Source organism: Corvus hawaiiensis, chromosome 11 (genome assembly GCF_020740725.1).
Source record: "Corvus hawaiiensis isolate bCorHaw1 chromosome 11, bCorHaw1.pri.cur, whole genome shotgun sequence".
NCBI lineage: Eukaryota > Metazoa > Chordata > Aves > Passeriformes > Corvidae > Corvus > Corvus hawaiiensis.
The window spans coordinates 8132830-8143951 of NC_063223.1; the positions used below are offsets into that span (position 1 = coordinate 8132830).

Consider the following 11122-nt stretch of genomic DNA (forward strand, 5'->3'; position numbering starts at 1 on the left):
CCAGGGAGAGGCCAACAGATGTGGTGAACTGTGCTCACAGCTAGAAGTGCAAAGTGTTTGATCAGCTGTGTGTAGATAATTAGTTCTATAATTTTAAAAGTTTCTGTTATTCCTTAACATCCACTCTAAGCTGCAGCTACAGAAATGGTTCTCTAAATACCAACTGTCAGAAGAAATTCCCATTCACCAGAATGTTATTTTTAATTCAAGGAAGAACTGAAAACAAAAGAAATTTATAAGAATGCTCAGACAACTCACAGGCCAACCTTACATTATTTTAATTAAAAAAAAAAAAAATAGATTGATTCCCAAATGTGACTCAAATAATCTGTTAAGAAATAAAGTGCCAAATATTAAGTGAGGTGATCTTCCAAAACAAGTATCTACATCTTTCTGTTGGAAAATTATTTAGACCACAACAGCTCTGAACTTTGATAGCATCAAGCATGCAAATGCCACATTGATTGGTCACACTTATTTTATTTTTGCATAGCACAATGTATTTTAAAGATTAACTCTAGCCAGCTCTGTTCACTGGTCAGCTATGGGTGGACTACTCCTACTTTCTGTTTTTCTAGCTGAAATCAATGAATATCCAGAGGATAACTTGCTCACATCTCCCTTACACCATCTCAGAGAGAATTTTGTGTATGAGAACAAAAGGGTATCCACTACAACTCAAACTATGGTTCCAGCTGGAAAAGAACCAGTGAGAACAACACCTTTTTCTGTGTCCTATGTCCTTTTCAGACACCACTCACCTAATCCCAGTGACTATTACGACAGAAATTATTTTGATTCTTCTCAACTCCTGAGAGCCAAATTGGAGCTAAGAGGGGAACGGAAGTTGCCTCCTTTGCATCAGCATCCTAAAAGCTGTTAAATAAGTTTTAGTCCTGGGCAGGTGCATTAAAATATGAAGGTATTGAGGCATTGATTAGGACCTAATTTGGCATTGAATCTTCATCTTTATTGTCAATGCCTGTGATAGAAAGTTTGCATTTTGACTTCCAGAGTACAGGCTGGAATTTGAAAAAGGAAGAGAACATATTTCTAATCCTGAACTTAACAGGTTTTACACTGGGTCCTTGAGTGACAAACACAAAACTTTATAAATATCATACTTGTGGCCATCCACTGGAGCAGAACAGCAATATTAAAAGCTTACATTTCTGAGATTGTACATTTCTGAGCCCTTCATAGCTTTGCTGTACAAAAGCCCAAAAATGTTTGAATGAAGCCTCTGATACTTCTCTACATCCTATTGGTGATGGTGCTACTCTCTTTTTTTTTTTTTATTTCTCCAGAGCTTTTAAATTAAAATATGCATCTCTTTGGGGAGTAGATGAAAAAAAAAAGAAAAAAGATTAAAGCACTACCCAGTGCAGTGTATTTGAAATTTAATCAACATTTACCCACTGTACTAGTTCTCAATTCCCACAGCCAGATAAGGACTTTTGTTATTTTCAATGCATGCATACCTGTGCCTGGCTTTAAAAAAGAGGCAGTATTGAATTTTTTCTGAATTACACCACTTAGGGTCCAGCAGAAAGCCTGGTGATATGAACCTGCTACTTCTGTGCATTTATGTGGAAGAGAACTTTAAAACATGTCATATTATCAACCCATTTGTGCAAATGAAAATGGTGTTTTTCAAGACAACAGCAACCAAGCGTTACAGAGCAGACGGAGTTCATGTTACAGGTAAGAAATGGCCACTAAGGGCTCTGGGGTTATCTGCTCACAGGCCCTCCCTCTCCATGGTTTTATGGGTGTACCTGGTCATTTGCAAAATCATGACTGATCTCAGTCATGTAAAATGATGATGAGGAAGGTTTGCTCAAATGTAAAGGGGTTAGACTTGATCAATCATCATCACTGCTGTTCTGTCCTTCATTATTTTTACTTTAGATAAAAGGCCAGAGGGACTGTAACCTTTGCTGTACCTTGTTATTCACCTCTTTGATGTGAATGGAACTCCTTGCTAAAGGAAATCAGTAGGTTTGGGGCCAATTTAAGGTATGAACACCACACACCCATGTCGTAGTACTATCCTTCAGTTTTGGAGAGGAAGTAGCTGCAGATATGGAAAGACCTGGAGTCTCTTGTAAAAATTAACTTGGAAATTAAAGGGGAGAAAAAATTAAGGGCTGATTTTCTCTAAACGAGGGAAAGGATGCTCTGCGGAGCAGGTGACTGCTTTGTGCTGCCAAGTAACCTACAAATACACTTCAGAAGCAGGGGATTAACCGTGCTGTTTGTTTTGTGTTTCTTGATAGATTACCTCTGATAGGGACCTTGAGATTCAGATTTGGAATGCTTACTTTAAAAGTTTCCTTTGTATATATAGTGTCCTACGTGTATAGAGCAAAAAATACGTTCAACCTTGATACCCTTGTTTAATAATGTAGAATGTTCCTGTTAGTTTTGTATCAGTTGCTTGTAATTAAGACATTAGGTGTCTTTGTTACAAAAATATAATAAATGAACTTCTGCCTTCAAACTACCCTTATGCAGGGCAGCTTTTGCTGTAAGGGAGATGCATTGAAGTGGCTGCTGTGTCAGCAATGCTCCTTCATCACGCTGTGCTGTGCCACTATAAAGCACTATGACCACAGAGAGTTCCTTCCCATCCTTCCATGAAGTACTGTTAGTCTGTCAGGGAAAGGATATTCCAAAATAACCCACAGAAAGTGATTTTCAGGGCGAGTCCACAACATTTTTTTCTATTTGGGCAGAAATATTAGAAATAGCAAATCCTTTCCTTACCACCATTCTTGAACTGCACTCTGGCAACTTTTTATTTACAACACTTGGCAGCAGGTACCAGTCTTCAGCAACTGGTATGCAGTTAAATGCTCCTCTTTGCATCTGCAAAATGCATATGAAAGTTTAATAAACATAAACTTGATGATAGAGTTTTTAAGGCTTTAACGTTGTTGCCAACTAATAGTTGTTCTCTTACCTAAGTTCATGAGTGCCTAGAAAGACTATCGTTTTTAAATCATTAATGACACCCCAAGGCAACTGCAGCAGCCACCCTATATATTAATATAAATGTTTTAAGGAACCTAAGCACAGTCAAGCTCTCTTAAAACCAAAAGATTAACTTCATTTGAACTTAAACATATGCTTAGAGCTATGCATACATTTAAGTGTTCTGCTGAGTGGCATTTTTCTTCAAAGAACAGCCCTGTTAACTTCAATAAGACAATTTATATGATCATATTCTTCTAGTCTAAAGTATAAATTTACAATCCATTAATCACAAACCCAAACCTATGAAATACCATCATAATGAACTTATTTAATAAAGTTCGCCTTTACTCACTTCTAAGTCTGACAGTATATCTGGAAGGAATCTCAAGAATATGGGATTGCAATGCTTAAAGGGCACTGAGTATGGAATTTTAGAAGCCACGCCCATAAATTGGTTCTTTTTCCCTTTTGTTGGTCAGGGCATTTAAGGGAAGTCTTGATGCCACTTCAGACAAGCTTTTATATCCAAGCAAAGGCACCTGTGAGTAACACATCACTGTTTGCTGCCACTCAAACAATGGAAAGGAACAGTCTAGAAATGCTGCAGCACTTTTCAGCCTTTTTATAAAACACGGAAAGCAAGTTGTGTATCAAAGTTTTCTCTGAATTATGCTTAAAAGACAATTTTATTAATATTAAATAGGCCATACAACACCTTTTGATTAAGCAAAGACTTCCAGTTTCCCCGTGAGTGAGAGCATCTGTTTATTGTCAGCCTCTGCTGCAAGATCCTTTGAAAGGGCATTGCTTTTGCCAGGTGTCCATTTTGGGATCAGGAGCATTGTTCCTGATCAACACAGCAGCTAAACCTGACCAGAGAGAGGTTTCAGGGAATACATCATGCAGTGAGCAGGAGGATGCTGTGCACAGCAGGGAGTCTGAAGCACACACAGGGACCAAAAATACTGGGAGCAGCCAGCCAGGGCTCCAGAGCTGCAGCAGGGGTGTATGAGGAATCAGAAGGAAGAGGCAGCATCTGCTGCAGCTCAGAAAGTCACTTACCTGGTTTGACTGGATGCAAAGAACCACCAAAGGTATGGCAGAAGTGAAAAGGAGGAGTTTTTATTAATATTTCATCTGGTGTAGTCACCTTCAGATTTATTTATGCACCAAGAGAGCATGTCTCCTGAAATGAAACAGCAAGAAATATGTACATTGAGTTTCAGCTCAGAGCTTATATGCCATATATTGTACCAAAACCTGAGGGATACATACTGGAGAAGGGAAGAGGGAAAGGTACAGAGAGCCTCTCATGGCTGGGGATCGTGTGCACTCTCTGCAGAAGGGGTGGTTCCCCTGCAGAACCACTCAGAGCAGATCTGAAAAACACTGTACATGCACCATGCTGGGATTTCTGCTGTATAAAAAATGAAGGAAACAACAAAGTGAAGCCAATGAGAAATCCACCTTTTGTCCTGGACTTTGGGCTGAAAAAAAAAATACATCTCATCCTTTCCTCTTATTTTCCTTAATTAGAAAAGGGAAAATAATGTTTTTTCCTTTCAGTGAAAGAATTCCTCATTTCCTACTTTGTGGCCCAGCCTTCAGTGGTTCTTGGTAATATCAATGAGATTTGGATAGACATCTGGAAGGCTTGGAAGAAATCAGGTGACTTTAGAAAACTAGAGATAGAGCAAGAGAGAGAGGAGACAGATGAGTGTGGGCTGGGGGCAGAACCTCTTTAAGCAGCACAGATGCTCCAGAAGAGGATGTGTGTCTGCAGCCTTACACCCAGTTGTGGGCAGTCAATTGAGGCATGAATGGAAAATATTTGTATTGGGAGTGGAAGGAGAAATCATGGATATAGGCATCTGAATTTCTTAAATTCTTTCAGCAGTCCTTTGCTAAATTCTGCTCTCACTGCCATGAGGTTAGTTTGCAGTCTGTAAACAGATTCACAGACCCACCCAAACCATCTGTATGTTGCAATGACATTGCCTGTGACTGATTTGAGCTTTTCAAACTGATTCAGTCACTTAATTTGTTTGAAAATATAGGTACTGGCATTCTGAGAAGTTCTGCCATAGATTTCCAGGATGATAAGTTTTCATCTATGGTTTCACAACTATTATTGTAACACAGAATTGCTCTTATGTGTCTGGAAAAAACAGTTTTCTTGGTTTATATCTAAATAATAGCAATACCTGTAAAATTAATTATTAAGAATGTTAACTGTTAAGGCGTTAATTCTGTCAGGATAATACATGACTCACTGTTGAACTTAACCTTCACCTTGAACTTAATTAAAGAAGAGAAAGATGTGGTGGTTGAAAAGCAAGAACATCAGCAGCTTTTCAGATACTTTCCTCCTGCTAAAAGCAATATTGCTACTCATCCTCTCAAGCTTTAGTGAGTTAAAAGGTAGAAGAGAGAAGAGGAGAAGTTCTTAGGTCAAAATATTACAGAGTAGCTAAGCACAGAAGAGAAAAAGCAGTCTCTTAAGAAAAGTCAGAACAAGGAACAAAAGCCTAATAATTTACAAGCCTACTTCTAGAAACAGACACTGTAACATGTTTTCATTGCACTTTAGGCAACATTCCCTACTTTTCATTGAAAAATGAGGAAAAGAATGCTTTGCTATTGCATCTATCAGTAGTGCTTGTAATATACTTCTACTTGACCTGGCACTGGGAGAGAAAGAAATGAATTAAAGTGCTGGTGGGAAAGGAGGGGTAAGAACATATAGGTGGGTATTGTGCTTTACTAAAGCAGGGAGCTGTTCATATTGCATTTTGGGTTTGTAGTTTGAAATAATTGGCAGGGTGCTCAGAGCAGGTGGATGGTTATTTCTAGTTTCTTCTATTCTGGTCTAATAAATAAAGTAGGAAATGCACCCAGCCTTTGGGTCCTCAGACTGGCTTTGGTTTTATTACTTATGTACTATTTGCAGCCTTAAATATTTGCTTAGTTTGGGTACGTAATGAATTTCTAATTTCATTGCTGGCTGTAAGCATGACAGAAATCATTACATCATGCTGTATATGAAGAAATCTGTTTTAATTTCACCCTGCTTTAATGACTATACTCAGGCTATTGTGTGGCATAATCATCTCTTATTACTACACCCTGCACCTCAGAACTGGCAAAGAGGAAGTGTCCTTTAAATTGAAATCAAGTTCTCCTTCAACTGTTTGCAACATCTGAGGCAAGGCTGCTTTTAGTCTGATTTTCTTTCTCAAGACCTGCCTCTCTTGCTATGAGTATCACTCAGTTGAACAGCACTATCCTTAGACTTCACAGAAAGGCCTGCAAGAGCATCTGGGCAGGACTCAGCACCATGTGCCTCTGAGACAAGGAGTGAAAAATGTCACGGGCTGCATCCCAGACTGCTGACAGAGAAGGCAGCAGCAGGGGAAGGCAAACAGGAGCAATTCGGGAAGTGATAGAGTCCCCAAAGTGATGTATTCTCAAGTTAGACAGAAAGGAAAAAGCAATCAGGAAATGTGTTTGCCATGGTTACTAACACTATTCCAACTCCTCATGAGAAAAGGAAAAGCCCTCCTTTAATTTATAGCAGTGAGAAGTGTTATCCCCGTTTGGCTGTCAGAGTCTATTAATAGCACTGCTTACTAAATGGCTTATCTAAATTGCTCAAGGTGCTTTTTGGAGCTGATATGATTGGCCCCATTAAAAGGAGTGCTGAACTGAGGTCCAGATATGCAACTTTTCTAAGCTTGCAGTCCCTGGTTCCTGCACAAACCAACTTCTGTAAGTGATCCTGTTGCATCTGTACTGCAAGATGAGTTCTGGTTTGGGAGCAGATTTGGGCAAACCCATCCATAGGATCATTATGGTTCCAACATAGGTAAGTTGAAGAGATCTGTGTTCATCTCAGGAAGACATGGATTTGAAACCTGAAGGAGACTGGACTTGAGTTTACTGAAGTATACGAATATCAGTGCAGACCATGAGAATGAAGAAAGCTCAGATCCCCTCCAGGTCTGTCCCTCTCACATGGACAGTGTGGCCGTCAATGAGGATGGACAAGTCTGGTCTTGAGAGTGGGGTTGAACCTAGTATAGACAGATAATATAGGACCTCAAAAAATGTTCCCTTAGGAGGAGAAAAAAGAGCCCTTTTAATTAGGTTTGTCCTACATAAAACATGCCTGCCTTTCAAGGCACAGAATTTCATGGGCAGACAGAAGAGTGACCACGGAAGCCAATACTTCCATTAGATGGAGAAATAGCACATTATGCTGCTCTAGTCTAGTCTACAGCTCCTGAATTTTCTCTCTTTAAATGGCTATATAAATCTAGTGGCAAAAGCAGGCAGTTTGTCAATGAATGACTAACACCAGAGCAGTGCGCTGTCTCACCATCCTCTGGCAGCTATTACACCTGAGCAGTATTTTTTGGGAGAGACTTGCAAATATGTGTAGGCTGAAGCTTTCAATATAGACTAAGGGAAACTTTACCCTTTTGTTTCTAAACTGACAAACTAACTTTCAACACATATTTTTCAAAGGTTAATAATTTTAATTTTTAAAAAATCTCTATATTGTTACTCTATGCTAATCACACAACCAAAAAGTTTCTCTGAATTACTGGGATACACTATTGCTTCCTGCTCAGGGAGAGCTTCTGGAAGTATCATGTGAACAAGCCCAGCCTAAACAGACCATTGTTGTAGGCTATTTATGTTACCCAAAAAACAATGCTATGTGACTACCTTGAAGTAAGTCTTCTTCCCATTTGAAATGCTAAAACCTAAAGTACAAAATAAATACTTCGAGCTTTCATTTTATATACTTTACACCTTCACAGACCACATGAGAGAAGACAGTCTTTCCCATCACAGGAGGTCATGATGACCTCTCTGGAAACCAAACAACAAAATGTGTCCATCTGGAAGATTACAGAATAAAGAGGGTTTTTTTAAACTATGCATCATCCAGTATCTAGCTTTGGTTTCATGAATGAACTAGAAGCCCTAAATATTTTTTCACTAATAAGAGAGGAAGGTTGGGGTCCCAAAACTGATTGTTCTAAGTAGTGTTCTTCTGAGATGTCCAAGGAAGCCTTGGGGCAGTGGTGTGAACAACCCTTTGTTACACAGCACAGAAGAAGCATTTTGTAAAGGAACTGAAGGAGATCTTTGCCCAAACTGGTTTGCACCCCTTGTCCTGAGGTTTTAAAGAATTCTGACAGTAGCAGGTTGGTTCTCAGCAGCACAGACATTCCTTCCTATGTATACGGAGCTGACTTCCTGCTGCATTGTTAAAGATAAATTACAGTACAGCAGTTTTTACCAGGGAGACTGTGCATTTACAGCACTCTGTAAAAACCTGGCACTTTAGCAGAAGAACAGATATTTGAAAACAATATCAGCTTAATTTCCCTTTCTTCTCCATGCAAAAAAAAAGCTATAAAGTGTTAGATCTTTCCTGTAATTTGCTTAATTGGTTAACTTGATTAATGTAGATGACTGAACAAAGGGTAAGGCAATGAAAAACAGGCCATTATCTTCATTTGTTAGCATAGTTCGATTTTGTGTAAATATTTGGTTTCAAATTTATTCAGATTCTTACACTGGAGAACATTTTTCAAAAGCAAACAATTTTTACTGGCAAAAGACTTGTCATCTGAAACTTCACTCCCCAAAGGTAAACTGATTTAACTAGCTACATATTGGAGGAATCAAAGTGCAATCTTAAGAATGACGGTGATGGCAAAATGAGCAATGTGATGGAGAGTGCTGCTTCTCCTGCTCCCAGAAGCTGAGAAGTCACTGCTCTCAGTTTGGATTCAGACACCTTTTCCAGCATGCCAAATAGAAAATTAATACTCTATTTAGTAATCTGATTCTTGGTGGCTGCATTTTACTGAAGTTCAAGATTCACTTCATAAAGCAGTTGTTCTTTTGGTAGTTGTGCTTCGTTTAGGAAACATTCAGAGCAGAGTGAATTGCACCTACAGTGATAACAGGCATTTGGCTTTCAGATTTTGATTGTGCCATTAAAAAATGGGGAAGGATTGTCACTCAGAAAGAAGATCTTGATAAGTAATATGCTGGAAGAGTTGGAAGCAGTATGGGGAAATGGACAATCACACCAATTGCCTTAAATATTGACTGAAGAAAACCACTTTTGTCCCAGGAATATCAGTACAGAAGGAGGGTGGCCCTGAAGTAAATGTATGTTCTTTCCTGTTCATTGTGGCATTGCTTTAATTTCACAACTCAGTAGTCCAGGCAACTCCTGAGTTCCTAAAGAATTGAATAATTGATCCATAATTAATGGATGCACAAAGCAAGAAAACAGGAGCAGGATACTGGCTAATACAAGAGTCAACTACGGGGAATGAGGCCATGTACCTGTCCAGCTTTTGGAAATTGTTTTATTAACTTTTATTAGATCTACACAGCCACACGCAGAAGGACACTTTTAAAAGCACAAGGCATTTTGAAAAATGCTGTGTACCTATGCCACACTTTCTATGAAGAATAATCTTAGAAATTCAGTAAAGACACACAGAGTTGTATGCAGGATGATTCAAATTCACAGCCACAGTGATCATGAGCTTTTCTTTGTACAGATGGAATGAACTGGTGGTACTTTCACATTGAATCACACACAAGGCATCTCAAAGTTTGTAAGAAAAATAAAATTTCAGCATAGAGACTTCACCCTGCCCTTATCTTTCCCCCAAAGTTCAACCTACAGTTTCCAAGAAAGCAGACAATTTGTTACCTGGCCTCTGGGCATGTGGTAGTACTACAAGTAACCCTCCTTGCTTCCTGGGCTTGTGGAGGAGAGGACCTCCTGCTTCCAACCAGACCACTGTCACAAGAGAGATCCCTCCAAAGCCTTCCCATATTCTGGATTTTCCCTGTGCCATCCTCGTGCCAACATTATGCACCCACATGCATCTGTGCTCCCTGAGTATGGGCATGTAGTCTGCAATTAGCTCAAGTTTAAGCACTCAGGTTACCATAACACCCAGCTCTCAGATACGAACAGATGGCATTTATAAATGCACGGAAACTGGAAGGTGATCCTCTGCAGCAAGTTTATTTCTGTAAGCCTTTCAGAGTCATATGAAAATGATAGAGAGTATTAATCCATTGATCTGCTGAGCAAGAGGAACAGCAAACTGGCTTGTCGGAGTACCTTTGGCTCTCACTGGGATTTTTAGCAAATGAAAACCAATACAGTTAGGTTGGCAACTAAGCCCACACTACTTGTTTTGGAACAGTGGCTCTGACCTGATGGCTGTAATTCGGTCTCATCTCTTATTTCTCTGAGCTTGGTTAAAATACTCCCAAGAAGAGGAATCTCAGAGTTGCATGGGCATCTCCCCACCCTGCAAGGCACCAAACACCTCCTGCATGATTGCTGTATACTTTGGATATCAGCCAGCAATGTGCAACTGGAGAACAAAAATGAATTAAGAGGCAAAGATTCATAGAATAGAATCACAGAATGCATGATTCTAGACTGAAAACAGAGAGCAGACTGAAAACAAGGGTCCTGTCCAGCTCTAAGCACTGCCAGTGTCTGAAAACCTCAAGCTGACAGCAGTTTGAATTCTAAAATAAAGACTCCATTTTCCCATGTACAGCAGATGGAACTAAATGACAGAACGTGGATAAATATAGAAGACTAAAAATTATAATATCTATTTGAAGCAAATAAATCACCAGGCTCATAACCAAAGGCATCCAGAAGGAGCTGACCAGCACCAGCCAAGCTCTCCCTGTGTTCATGCTGCCTCCTCAGAGAAACACACAAGGTGACAGGCACTTGCCAAGAACCTGCAAGAGGAGTAAATCCTAAGGTACCTGGACTGTGGCCAGGAGTTTTAGGATCACATACATGAACATCAGAGAACTTCTGCCAGGCAGCAATTCTGATCACTGACTTCTGATAAAGCTGGATCACATGTATGTGTAACATGAGAGCTGTTTTGAAACGAGTCTGAAATTCTATATCAAATTTCAGCTTCAGGCTCCCTGAAAACTGCTGGCTTAGGGTTGAATTTTTTTACTTCATGCTTTTTTTTGTTGATGCTAAAATTTACCAGTAGATAGAATCTAAATGCAGTCTAACTTCAGAATGAATCTGCCTAATTTAAAAGAATGT

The 11122-nt window shown here is 39.4% G+C and overlaps 1 long non-coding RNA gene across 1 annotated transcript; it reads right to left on the bottom strand.

Annotated features, from left to right (window-relative positions):
- Nucleotides 1–2780: 2780 nt before the first annotated feature.
- LOC125331861 lies at nucleotides 2781–9846 on the bottom strand. The gene is made up of 3 exons (XR_007206246.1): nucleotides 9731–9846; nucleotides 4042–4165; nucleotides 2781–2871 (listed from the first exon to the last, which is right to left on the bottom strand). It is a non-coding gene; the product is annotated as an uncharacterized LOC125331861 (long non-coding RNA).
- Nucleotides 9847–11122: the final 1276 nt, after the last annotated feature.